Source organism: Rhipicephalus microplus, chromosome 8 (assembly GCF_043290135.1).
Source record: "Rhipicephalus microplus isolate Deutch F79 chromosome 8, USDA_Rmic, whole genome shotgun sequence".
Lineage (NCBI taxonomy): Eukaryota > Metazoa > Arthropoda > Arachnida > Ixodida > Ixodidae > Rhipicephalus > Rhipicephalus microplus.
This window is the reverse complement of record NC_134707.1, coordinates 120,535,515-120,546,780: the sequence shown is the minus strand read 5'-3', so window position 1 is coordinate 120,546,780 and position 11,266 is coordinate 120,535,515. Positions and strand designations below refer to the sequence as shown.

The 11,266-nt window shown below is 45.6% G+C and overlaps 1 pseudogene; it reads left to right on the top strand.

The window, feature by feature from the left end:
• Positions 1–1,312: 1,312 nt before the first annotated feature.
• LOC142768364 (uncharacterized) lies at positions 1,313–2,089 on the top strand (annotated as a pseudogene).
• Positions 2,090–11,266: the final 9,177 nt, after the last annotated feature.

The following is an 11,266-nucleotide window of genomic DNA, read 5'->3' as shown; positions in this document are numbered from 1 at the left end:
CGGAGATAACGAAGGCCTCGCATGGCAGCACAGTTAATGTGAGTAGAAAAAACTTAGCATGCTATCAAAAAGAACACTACGATTACTGATCTCATAAGTCTTACATTTCGACACAGTATTCACAGAATATGGAAATGACAAGTTGAATGTTTTTCGTGACAAAATAACAACAACAAATACAACAACAACAACAGCAATAATAATTATTATATTAATAAACATATTATTAACAATAATATTGACACTAATACAATCATCATTCCCACGTAGCTGAAAATATCTGGCCACATTGAAGCAAATGCTAGTGTTTGGGTGTCCATCAAACTCTATACGCGAGTGTAATTGCGCATTTTGGTGGGTACAAGTACTGGCATACATCTTTTATAAGTAAATGCACCACAGTGTTGGTGTTGAAAGGATATGTTCGCAAGCAGTTTTACTTATTACATGGCTGCACTAAGAGGGCTGTTGAAATAATGTAGAGTTTGGATTAGCCATCATGTCAACCCTTATTTGCAAATATGTGTCATACTTATTGTACTCGCAAGGTAATGTTTAAGCTAATTCTGACAAAACACGTGCCACCTCGACCAACGAACGACACAACCACAAAAAATAGTAGTTTTGTGAATTCGGCAGCCTACGTTGAAGATTGCAATAAAGATTCAGCATTTCAATGCATGGCCCATTAAATGTGCATCATATATGATTCTATTGCACCCTTGTTAACGTATGCCTGTTAAGTGTGTATGACGTGAGATTTATTTCACACTTGCATACACTACACCAAATAAGTAGTTCACTAGTACACTAATAAAATTTTCAATAAATTTATTATCTGCACAGCCACAAACGTTATATGTAGCCAAAGTAAACACAACATGCATTTTTGCAACAAGTTAGTACAACTTTCATCTTGTATTTAGGCATATAAATCCCTGCTAGTTGCATTCCCATAAGAATTTTTGAAGATACTCCCTTAAACGTCGCACTGCGCATAATATCAAGGTAAATGGCCGCTGAAAGCAATAAAAGATGGGGGTAAACAAGAGAAACTGAAATCTTGTTAAATGAAGAGAGTATATAGCCATTAAAACCTTCCAATAATCAGCAATTTTCTTTATTGGTATGCGACTAAAATTTCATTCATGTTACCATTTCTTGCTGCCACTCCAAACTATGTATTATTGTGAACAATATAGGTTGCATGCATGCTGCTGCAAGGAAGCGGCTCAGTTCTTCAGTGACATGAGAAGATGCCAATTTCGAGTCTTATGTCACGTCGGACGACTCGAATGCATTTCTACCTACTATGCCTCAACAGCTAAGAAGGAAGTCGGCGGCATCGTCCTCAAGTGAAGAGAGCATTCTATACAACAGCAGCGGCGTGACTGCGACAGTTGCTTATGTGTCCGTCGACGTCACGGTAAACCTGAACGCTATCTCCAAACAGAAGCTTCATGACTTTTTCTTCAAACTTGCCCCTGGTCTGATTCAAGAAGTTCGAGTGAATTTAGGGAAAAATATCATTGCCGTAGACACAACAGACGAGAAGATGGTGCAAACCCTGCTAGGTCTATCTCAGCTATGCAGCGTCTACGTGCGGGATTTTGTTCCAGAGGGCACTAATGTAACAGCTGGGGTTATATCAGATGTAGACCTAGAACTTTCAGATGACGTTTTGAAAAGAGTGATAGTCTGCGCGCCACCATGCAGACTCATCAGCGCTGGAAGGCTTGGCTCTTCGAAGTATGTGAAGATTCTTTTCGGGTGCGAAAAGCTACCTAGTCACATAAAGGCCGGACTAGTGCGGTACCTGGTCTGACCTTTCATACTAAAGCCTCTACAATGCCGCAAATGTCTCAAGCTTGGACATGTACAGGGTTTCTGCACAAGTGTTGTGGTCTGTGCTAAATGTGGCACATATCACATCGTAAAACTTTGCAACAGTGCGACATCTCGCTGCCCTAACTGTATTGGTGAACACTTGGCAACGGACAAAGAATATCTCAAGCTAAAGAAAAAATGGAAGGTCCTGAAAGAGAAAGATAAAAAGATAGCATGTCGAGAAAAAGACGCTAAGCCATAGCACCCGTCAAGTCAACGGCACAATTGACCATGCACCCATAAGTCCGAAGAATTGTATCGTCAGAGACAATCGAATCTACGAAGGAAGGCGCAATTTCAGCAATTCGGCAACATTGTGGCTGGCGCTACTATCAAAGCCGACGGACAAAACCTCCTCAAAATCACGTCTTGTAAAGTTTCGGAACCAGCTTCCGCCAAGGCCATGTCTGCAGTAGAAAATGCTGTAAACAGGGCACCAAAAACGGCTCCAGCCAACGATGATGCCAAACTTGTAAGCATGCTTAAGATGCTTGTTAACGTCATCATATCTCTCAAAGTGGGTCGCATTAGCCGCACAACATTATTAGCAACACACAAAACAGCATTAGCCGCACAGCAGCTCTAAAAGGCTGTCGTTCCAGTTCTCGACAGTCTTCATTAAGAACATTTGTAGAACTGTCGCAAGCCCGTCCCTATGTGCTACAGTGGAACGTCTGGTCTCTACAACCGCGCCATTCTGATCTCGTTCTTAGGCTCCTTGCAATAAAGCATCCACCGGATTTTATATCTCTCCAAGAAACCATTGTGAGAAAGGACTAGCTCAGACTTCCGCGTTACGTGGGCGTTCACATTGATACCCGATGCACGGAAATGGCGTGTGCATCTTTCAAGTGCGCAGACACCACACATACACGAAATGCTTCGAAAGCTTCATTGTACATGCGATCTGATGTTTACTTCGCAGTGATCGACGCTAGTGACCTCTGCGACGACGACTTTGAATGGGTAGCAGTTTAATCTCAGCAACACAACTACGCCTGTGGCAAGCATATATTTTCAGCCAACGCGATCTTCAGACATCACATTGCTGGAGTGCCTGCTATCTCGGTGTGACTCGTCATTTCTGCTGTGTGGAGATTCAAATGCCCATGGTGTTGTCACCCACACGACAATCGTGGAGTGGAAATCAATCAGCTCATTGTTAAACATGATCTGAAGACCATTAATGGCGGCTCATTCACATTTGTCGGCTGAGGAAATGAACAATCCACCATTGATGTTGTCATATCAACGAGAGATGTGCGTCTTACTTGGTCAAGTGAAGTTGACCCATAGGGTTCAGATCATCTGTCCATTTGGCTGGTTTCAGAGAATTCTCCTAGGAGCTATAGTGCTGCCTACACAGTGAAAATTTGGGACAAGTTCTGTCAGCTGATTGCGGGGGCACCATCATACGATAACCTGCTCGCACTAGTGAGCGAATGTCTGCAGCAAGCTACACTACGACGACTGCGAAGCATAGACAAGCCAAACCCTGACCTGAGGCTCTTGAGACTAGGTGCTTGTCGACGACGTGCTTACAGGAGGGCACAGCGTTCGAAATGAAGCTGTGACTGGACACTTCATAACCGCCTAGATGCAGCCATTAGGTGGCACACAAAACAACTTTGTCGAAGAAGCTGGGCCGCATTGTGTAGCTCTTTGGATATGGCGAGTGGTTTTGGGAGTGTATGGCGCATATTGAAGGCTCTCCGAATACCTGAGGTCTGCAAGGACCCACCTACAGCATTGTACATCATGACTGGACGGTCTCAAAAAATTCTTGCGGAAGACTTTGCCAGTATTTTAACCTGTCCTCTCTCAAAAGACTACGCCAGTCATCGTTCCGTAACAATTTTATATGGGCCTCCATGTCAGATGGATGAGGCAGAATTAACCCTGGCTGAGCTGGTCATGCACTTAGCCTCTGTTACAGTCGCTCTGTCCCAGGTGAAGATGGTGTTACGTACCGAGCCTTGCGAAACATTGATGAAGTCTTTCATCAAAGTATCCTGGATAAATACAACAAATTGTGGCAAACGAGTCTGATTCCTGCTGAATGGAAATCGTCTGTGGTGAAGCCAATTTTAAAGCCTGGTCGCTCTGCACAACTCCTGAAGTCATACCGGCAAGTATTACAAACTTCTAATGTTATGAAGCGGATGGAACGTATGGTGCAGTTTTGTCAGGACGCCAAATAACAGGAGCTCACTTTCTTCCGTGATGTCATGAGCGGATCACGTCACGGCAGTTCAGCCCTCGACAGCATAGCAGATCTTGTATCATCGCTTTATTGTGCTCGAGCAAACAGACATTCAGCGTATGTTCTACTTCTTGGCATGCAGCAAGCGTTTGACTCGGTGCCACATAAGGTGATTACTTGTGAACTGATGAAAGGAGAAATTTTAGGTCGTCTGTTACACTTTCTCCGTAATTTTCTATCTGAGCTCAGAATGAAAGTGTGCATTCGAGCAGTACAGAGTCAACCTCACGCTGTTAAATGTGGCGTCCCGTAAGATAGCGTCTTGTCCGCATCTATTTAACAGCATACTTGCTGGGCTACCAGGCTGATTAACGCAAAAATGTGACTTTCCTACAGGCATAGTGGTTTATGCTGATTATATAGCACTCTGGGTCAGTGGTCCGTCACACCATGCTCTACGTCTTTGCAGCGAGCTCCGAATGCAACTTTGGAATACTTGGTGGAAGTTGCCTCGCAAGGTTCACCTGACGAGTCAGCTGCGATCGCGTGCCATCCAAGGCAACGCACTCGTCGAAGCCTTAACAGGCTTTACCTCTGAGACACACCAATAAAGTGGGTACACCAACATCGCTACCTGGCTGTAATCATCGATGATCGCCTTTCTTGGCGCCCTGCTGTTACAACTGTGAGATGAAAATCGCTATCCCTGTTCAAGTATGTAGCCGCCTTGACTGCTATGGGGGAGTGCATTGAACAGAGGACGGCACTACAGGTTTGCCACTCAGCTGTACTCTCTTGCGTGATGTATGTTTTGCCAGTCTTAATTGTACCACCTGCTTTAATGCCTCAGCTGGAACGGGATCATCGTGTTGCCCTCCGAGTACTGTTTGGCTCACCTCGTGAAGCACAATTCATCCCACTACTGGCTGAAGCACACCAATTGCCGCTAAGGCTGCAAGCTGACCAGAGAGCACTACATCATATTGAGCGTCTGAACGGAGCCCCGCATGGCAAGACACTCCTTAACAGGCTGTTACAGCTCCCACTTTCTCGGAGGGGTAAAATGGCGACTTTGTTCAATGACGTTGCTGGCGATTCCAGTGAAACTATTGAGTTGCCAACACAGACAGAGCACTAGCCACATGCCTTCCCTACCCATCTGTCAATTCCAGAAATACGCAAAAAGTGTGACCAACCTGTTTCGGAACTATACCAATTAGCCCTTTCACAGTAATAAGGGCTGCAGCGCGAGCACGAATGTGCTAGAAGAAACAGACAAAGTCGAGGTACGGAAGGCAAAAGAGGACAACACATCCTTATTACTATGAATTCAAACCAACTAGCCCAAATCGCCATTCTTCTTCAATAGCCCTTTCACACTTATTTGAAAACTTTGAAGACTATGCAAAACTATATACGGACGCTTCGGTACGCAGCGATGGCCTGAGCGCTTCTGCAGCTTTTTTCTGCCCTTCAACAAGTATCAGGCGGTTGTTTAAAATACCACACCCCTCATCATTGGTGACGGCTGAGCTAGCAGCGATTGATGTCGCCCTTAAGAACGTACAAGAAGGGTTACCAGCATCAAATGTTGTCATCCTCACCGACCCTTGTGGTGTCCTTAGCAGACTCGCCAGCAAGGAGACCGAGAGCCCTATTCTCAGCAGCATCAGGGAATCCATTAACAATATTCTGTCACGTGGGGAATGCCTACACACTAACGCAAAATTACCCGAAAAAGGAGTAACGAAGCCCAATAGGCGCGCGCGATGAACGGATAGACCGTTGAGGAGCAACCACAGAGGGAAGCGTGCGGCGCGAAACCACTTACTCTCCACTAGAGATGAACCGCCCGGGCATTGCAGGCAGCGCGAAAAGCGTTGCCAAGGAGACCAGCCCTTCTTTTCCACAGAACACATGTCCTTCTCCTCCTCTGCTGGCTCAGCCTTTTGCTGTATTCTGCCGGCGGTGGTTGCGTAGCATCGCGCTCGGGGTGCTCGACCATGGCCGCCTGGATTCAACGATCAAAGAATTGCGACGTAATGCTTGTGTGCACCTGAGTGAGCGTGGGCTGCTGCTTTAGCATTTCGCTGCACCCATGAAGTCTGGAGCAAGCCTCGACCGGTCACCACGCCACGCTGTATTTCTCTGGCTTCAAGATAGTCACAACCAACACACGAAAGCCACAGTTGTGAAGACCAATATGGCGACCGAGAAAAACAGGCCTATTGAATTTATACTTCAGTCCGTCTCAAAGCAGAAAACAGCGCTGGATTTTAAGGCAAGTAGGTCATAAATCTTTATTCTACTCTACTTGTCACGTGTGCAATACGGATCGCGCTTGCCGGCAACGGGCTCGGTCATGTTGTATATCGCACGCACGAAATGCATCGCGAAGGTCAGCTTCGGCGTCTGCAGTTCGCCTGTGCTTTGCGACCACCTGGCAATTGGCCGACATTGCCATCGACCTCCCGTACGCTCGCTTATCGAGTGCTCGCCTGTCTTCGCCGCCGCGATGAGCTCCGTTCTGATGATATTGGGCTGAGACCTCGTCGCTGTGTTGGGAGTCATCGAAAACACGTTGCGGGTTCTCGTAAAGAGCTTGGTTGTAGTATGTCGTGCGCTGTAAGTGCACCAGCATGGGCTAGCGGGGCCTTCGCTAGCGTCGGAACTCACTAAAAATTGGTCGCCATTACAGTTGGCTTCCCCGTCAGTCGGTCGCAAGCAGCTCGGCGCAGTCCGTTGGCCGAGGTGGCGGACTCGCGTTTGCGCGCTGCACTCGCTCGAGTTTGTGGAAAAGGGCCGCATTACCGTCGATTTCTTCGGCGCTAGCTCCAAACCAGCTCGGCGCTGTTCGTGGCGGCGGGCAAGCGCACGGTCGCTCTCCTGTTCGAAGTTCGCTGGCGGCAGACACTCCGCGTGCAGTGCCGTGATTGGTCTCGCGTTCGCTTGCTCGAGCTGAACGACGTCGCTCGCTTAGGACTCACCAAATTCTTAGTCGCACGGTGGTTTGCAGAGTTGTGACTGCGGCCGCTACTCCTAAAATGTTGTGCTACGGTGATCGAAATGAGTTTTTGACGATGTGTGAGATCACGGTGAAATTATTAGCATGTCATGTCTACATATAATTTCATTTCATATTGCACGTATTTCTCATATGTATTTGGATTCATCCTCTGTCACGGGTGACTCACTTTTTTACGTACTTATTGTGCAGCCGTGGGCACACACCATGCTGAAGACTGTGTGCGCTGGCATCTGCCATACCGCTCATCCATCTCTTTCGTCAGAACAGCTTCAGAAGAACTGTGCGAGATGGGAAGGTAAAGTTATTTGTGTGTCATAATTTAACGCCAGCGCACAGTCGATTGTTTTTATAATAACGTGCACGTACTTGTCATATGCGTGCATCTTCATCTTCTGTGACGCGTGCCTAACTATTTTACTATGTTATTGTACGTACAGCCGTGGGAACACAACAGGCAGAAGGCTGCGTGCGCTGGCGTCTCCAATGCCTGTCATCTATCGCTTCCACCAGAGTAGCTCCCCAAGGAGTGATCAAGATTTGGCAACGAGACTGGATTTGTACACTTCACCTTGAATTCACCTAAAAAATGATATGTGCGTAATTATTCTTTTAAGTGAATTCAAGGTGGAGCGTACAGTGACACCGGTCCTAATTGTGAACACTGTGATGTGCCAGAAACCCTTGAGCACATATTTAGTGTCTGCCCAGCATACGCACGTGAACGACAAACACTGATTTCTTCTACTGAACTATATCGCAGTAGGTCATTAACTGATGAGACCATGTTGGGCCCTTGGCCAGACACCAACAGTGCAACTGCGGTCACAAGAGCAGTTATAACCTTTTTGGAAACAACTGGACTATGTGCGCGGCTATGAAATGTGTCTCAGCTAGAAAGAACACTACATACCTCTCTATCTCACCATCGTCATCCATTATTCTTTCTTTTCCCTTTCCCTTTCCTCAGTGTAGAGTAGCAGGCTAGGGCAAGCCATCGCTCAGGCCGACCTCTCTGCCTTTCTGTAAATAAACTTACCTCCTCCTTAAAAGAATGGGGAACTTCATGTGTATGTAGAAAAATAAAAAATTTAGATGTCTCAATTTTGTTTTTTTTTGTTGCCGTGGCTGTGAAAGCAGTTACACATAGGTGGCTAACTACTTTTTCGCGTGTTCTTTTCCGCAGAATTTGTTGCCCACTGCGAAGAAAAACAGGCAAAAAAGTATTTGGACTGGCGAAAAATGAACGAAAAAAACAATGTTTGAACTGGGGACAAAAAGTTCATCCGATTGGAGTATTTGAGTGGATCAACCGTTCGTCCGGCAAGGTGCAACTGTGAGGACTAACGGTGTCCCAGTAAGGTGTAAATGTGGGGATTAACAGTTGCTTTATAAAGTGCAAATATGAGGACTAAATGTTAGTCCTTTGGGTTGAACTGCGGGACTAGCTTTTACTCACCAAGGCGTAAATGTGAGGACTAATTGTTAGTCCCTTGAGGGGACTAACTGTTAGACTCGGTGCCGTTAGTCTTTAAAGGGGTTCATGGTTGTGGCAGCCCCATTAGTTCTTAAAAGGACGAACCACACACCCTTTTTACACCCTTTTGCCTTAGAGTGTAGCTGCGCAGTGGGTACCTTCACACGTGGGTATTGCGGGCAATGAAGAAGTAGATCGCCTTGCTTTGTCATGCAACCATAATGACTCTCCTAAAGCAGCACCCAGACCAGCTTGTGGTAAATGCATCGTTCTCTCCCCATGTTCGTGACCGTGGCTGGCCTCGTAGTTCCCGAGCGTTGTTGTAAAAACTAAGAGTGGGCTCTGTGCTGGTGCGTGAACGATTACACAATAAGGGCATGTGAACAGCCCTTTGTGCGCAGCTTGTGGCTCCTGCGAAACACTTGAGCATCTAGTTGTGCACTGTCCCAGGTTTGATACGCAGTGGTCTTTGTTGATTAAGGAATATAAATTACTAGGACTCAAGTTTGCGACTCTAGACGACTACCTCTTTCCTACTGGTAGTGCTTCCCGACACGACCAGGCCCACCGAGCTCTCCTTTCATTTAAGAACCCAATGGACCTGGCCACGCGTTTATAGACGGTCTCTCTTATTTTTCTTTTTTTCTTCTTTTTTCTTTCTTATTATGTTTATTTATGTTTTTTTACCCATACTTGTTGAAATTTTCGTCATTTTTCCCATTCCTCATCTTCTTTCCTCTTTCTTCCCTCTAATCTTTGTTTCCTCTGTTTCTTCCCTCCTCCCGAATAAATGGGCAGACCTTGTGTCCCTCCAGGTGGCAGTTGCCAGCTTTCTCTCTCCCTCTTTCCTCTGTGTCCTTGTGTATCTGTGTATGCAAAGCAAATAATAATATTATTAATAATAAGAATAATAATAATAATAATAATAATAATGATTTTTTGACCATATTAGCGAGGTTCAGGATTCTCAGTACATTTTGTGGCCTGACACGGTTCCTTCCTTGTAAAACGTGTCAGCTCTCGGATACATTATTTAAGACGTATAATTGCAAATTACTGTTGCTAACCTAAGTTACACGGAAATTGTACAAGGTAAGTTACACGAATACATGCATAGTTGCATCTATCACGTACACAAAGCTGACCTATTTTTTGGTTCTATTGCACGGCGAAAACAATACACATACACACACGCACACACACACACACACACACACACACACACACACACACACACACACACATATATATATATATATATATATATATTCTATATAAATATATATATATATATATATATATATTTTTATATATATATATATATATATATATATATATATATATATATATATATATATATATATATATATATATATATATATATATATATATATATATATAAGTCACCAGATGAAGCGAACGAGCAAACGAAAAACGATGCTTTATTGCCACCGTTCAGCTGGGGACCGGCCTTAACGGTGGCAATAAAGCATCGTTTTTCGTTTGCTCATTCGCTTCATCTGGTGACTTATAACTCGACCCGAATTTAGGAAGACTTTCAAGAAATATATATATATATATATCTATATATATATATATATATATATATATATATATATATATATATATATTATAATGTAAATGCAAGGTCACAAGCGGTATCAGCGTCGGTACAAAAGCAGCAAGAGCTAGCCGGATGTACGGGCAGCGTCGCAGCAGCAACCAGGCAGTCTTAGCTCGTGCCTCGCGCCAACGTGTCGATGTCGCTGCAGTAGTGGGCATTCCTCTTCACTACACTTCGTCCCCCGTCGGAAAAGGAGCCATCCTGGTGACTCACGGTGAACAGAGTACGAGCGGATCGTAATAAGGTTTCAGCCACTGTACGTAAACAGTTTCACGTCCCCGAAAGCGCTGGTCTGTGGATGGCGTAACGGGTTCGACGATGTAGTTAACTGGTGAAATCTGCCAGACAATGCGGTAGGGTCCTTGGTATTTTGAAAAAAACTTTGAGGAAAGGCCTGAAAGCACAGCGGGAACCCAAAGCCACACAAGAGTGTCCGGAACAAAGTTAAGGTACGGGTGGTTATCGTCACGCCGAGATTTCTGTCTCCAATGGTCGATTGTTGTGAACGACTGGGCGAGCTTACGGCATTCCTCGGCGCAGCGGGCAGCTTCAGAGATGGGCGTAGACTCGGAGGAATTGGGGTGGTAGGGCAGAATGGTATCTAGTGTAGTGGAAGGGTCTCGGCCATATAACAGAAAAGATGGTTAAAAGCCCTTAGTCGCCTGTGGAGCAGTATTGTAGGCGTATGTCACAAAAGGCAGAATGAGGTCCCAGTCGGAGTGGTCTGAGGCAACATACTTTGAAATCATATCCCCTAGGGTACGGTTGAACCTTTCCGCCAATCCATTCGTCTGCAGATGGTAGGCGGTGGTAGTCCGGTGAATGATACGGCATTCGGCAAGGAGTGCGTTGACGACTTCAGAGAGGAATACACGTCCTCTGTCGCTGAGAAGTTCACGCGGTACGCCGTGACGGAGAATGAAGTGCCGCAGGAGAAAATATGATACGTCGCGTGCCGCGGCAGCAGGCAAAGCGGCTGTTTCTCCGTATCGCGTCAAACAGTCGACAGCGACAACAATCCAACGGTTTCCGGAAGCCGTGAATGGAAGA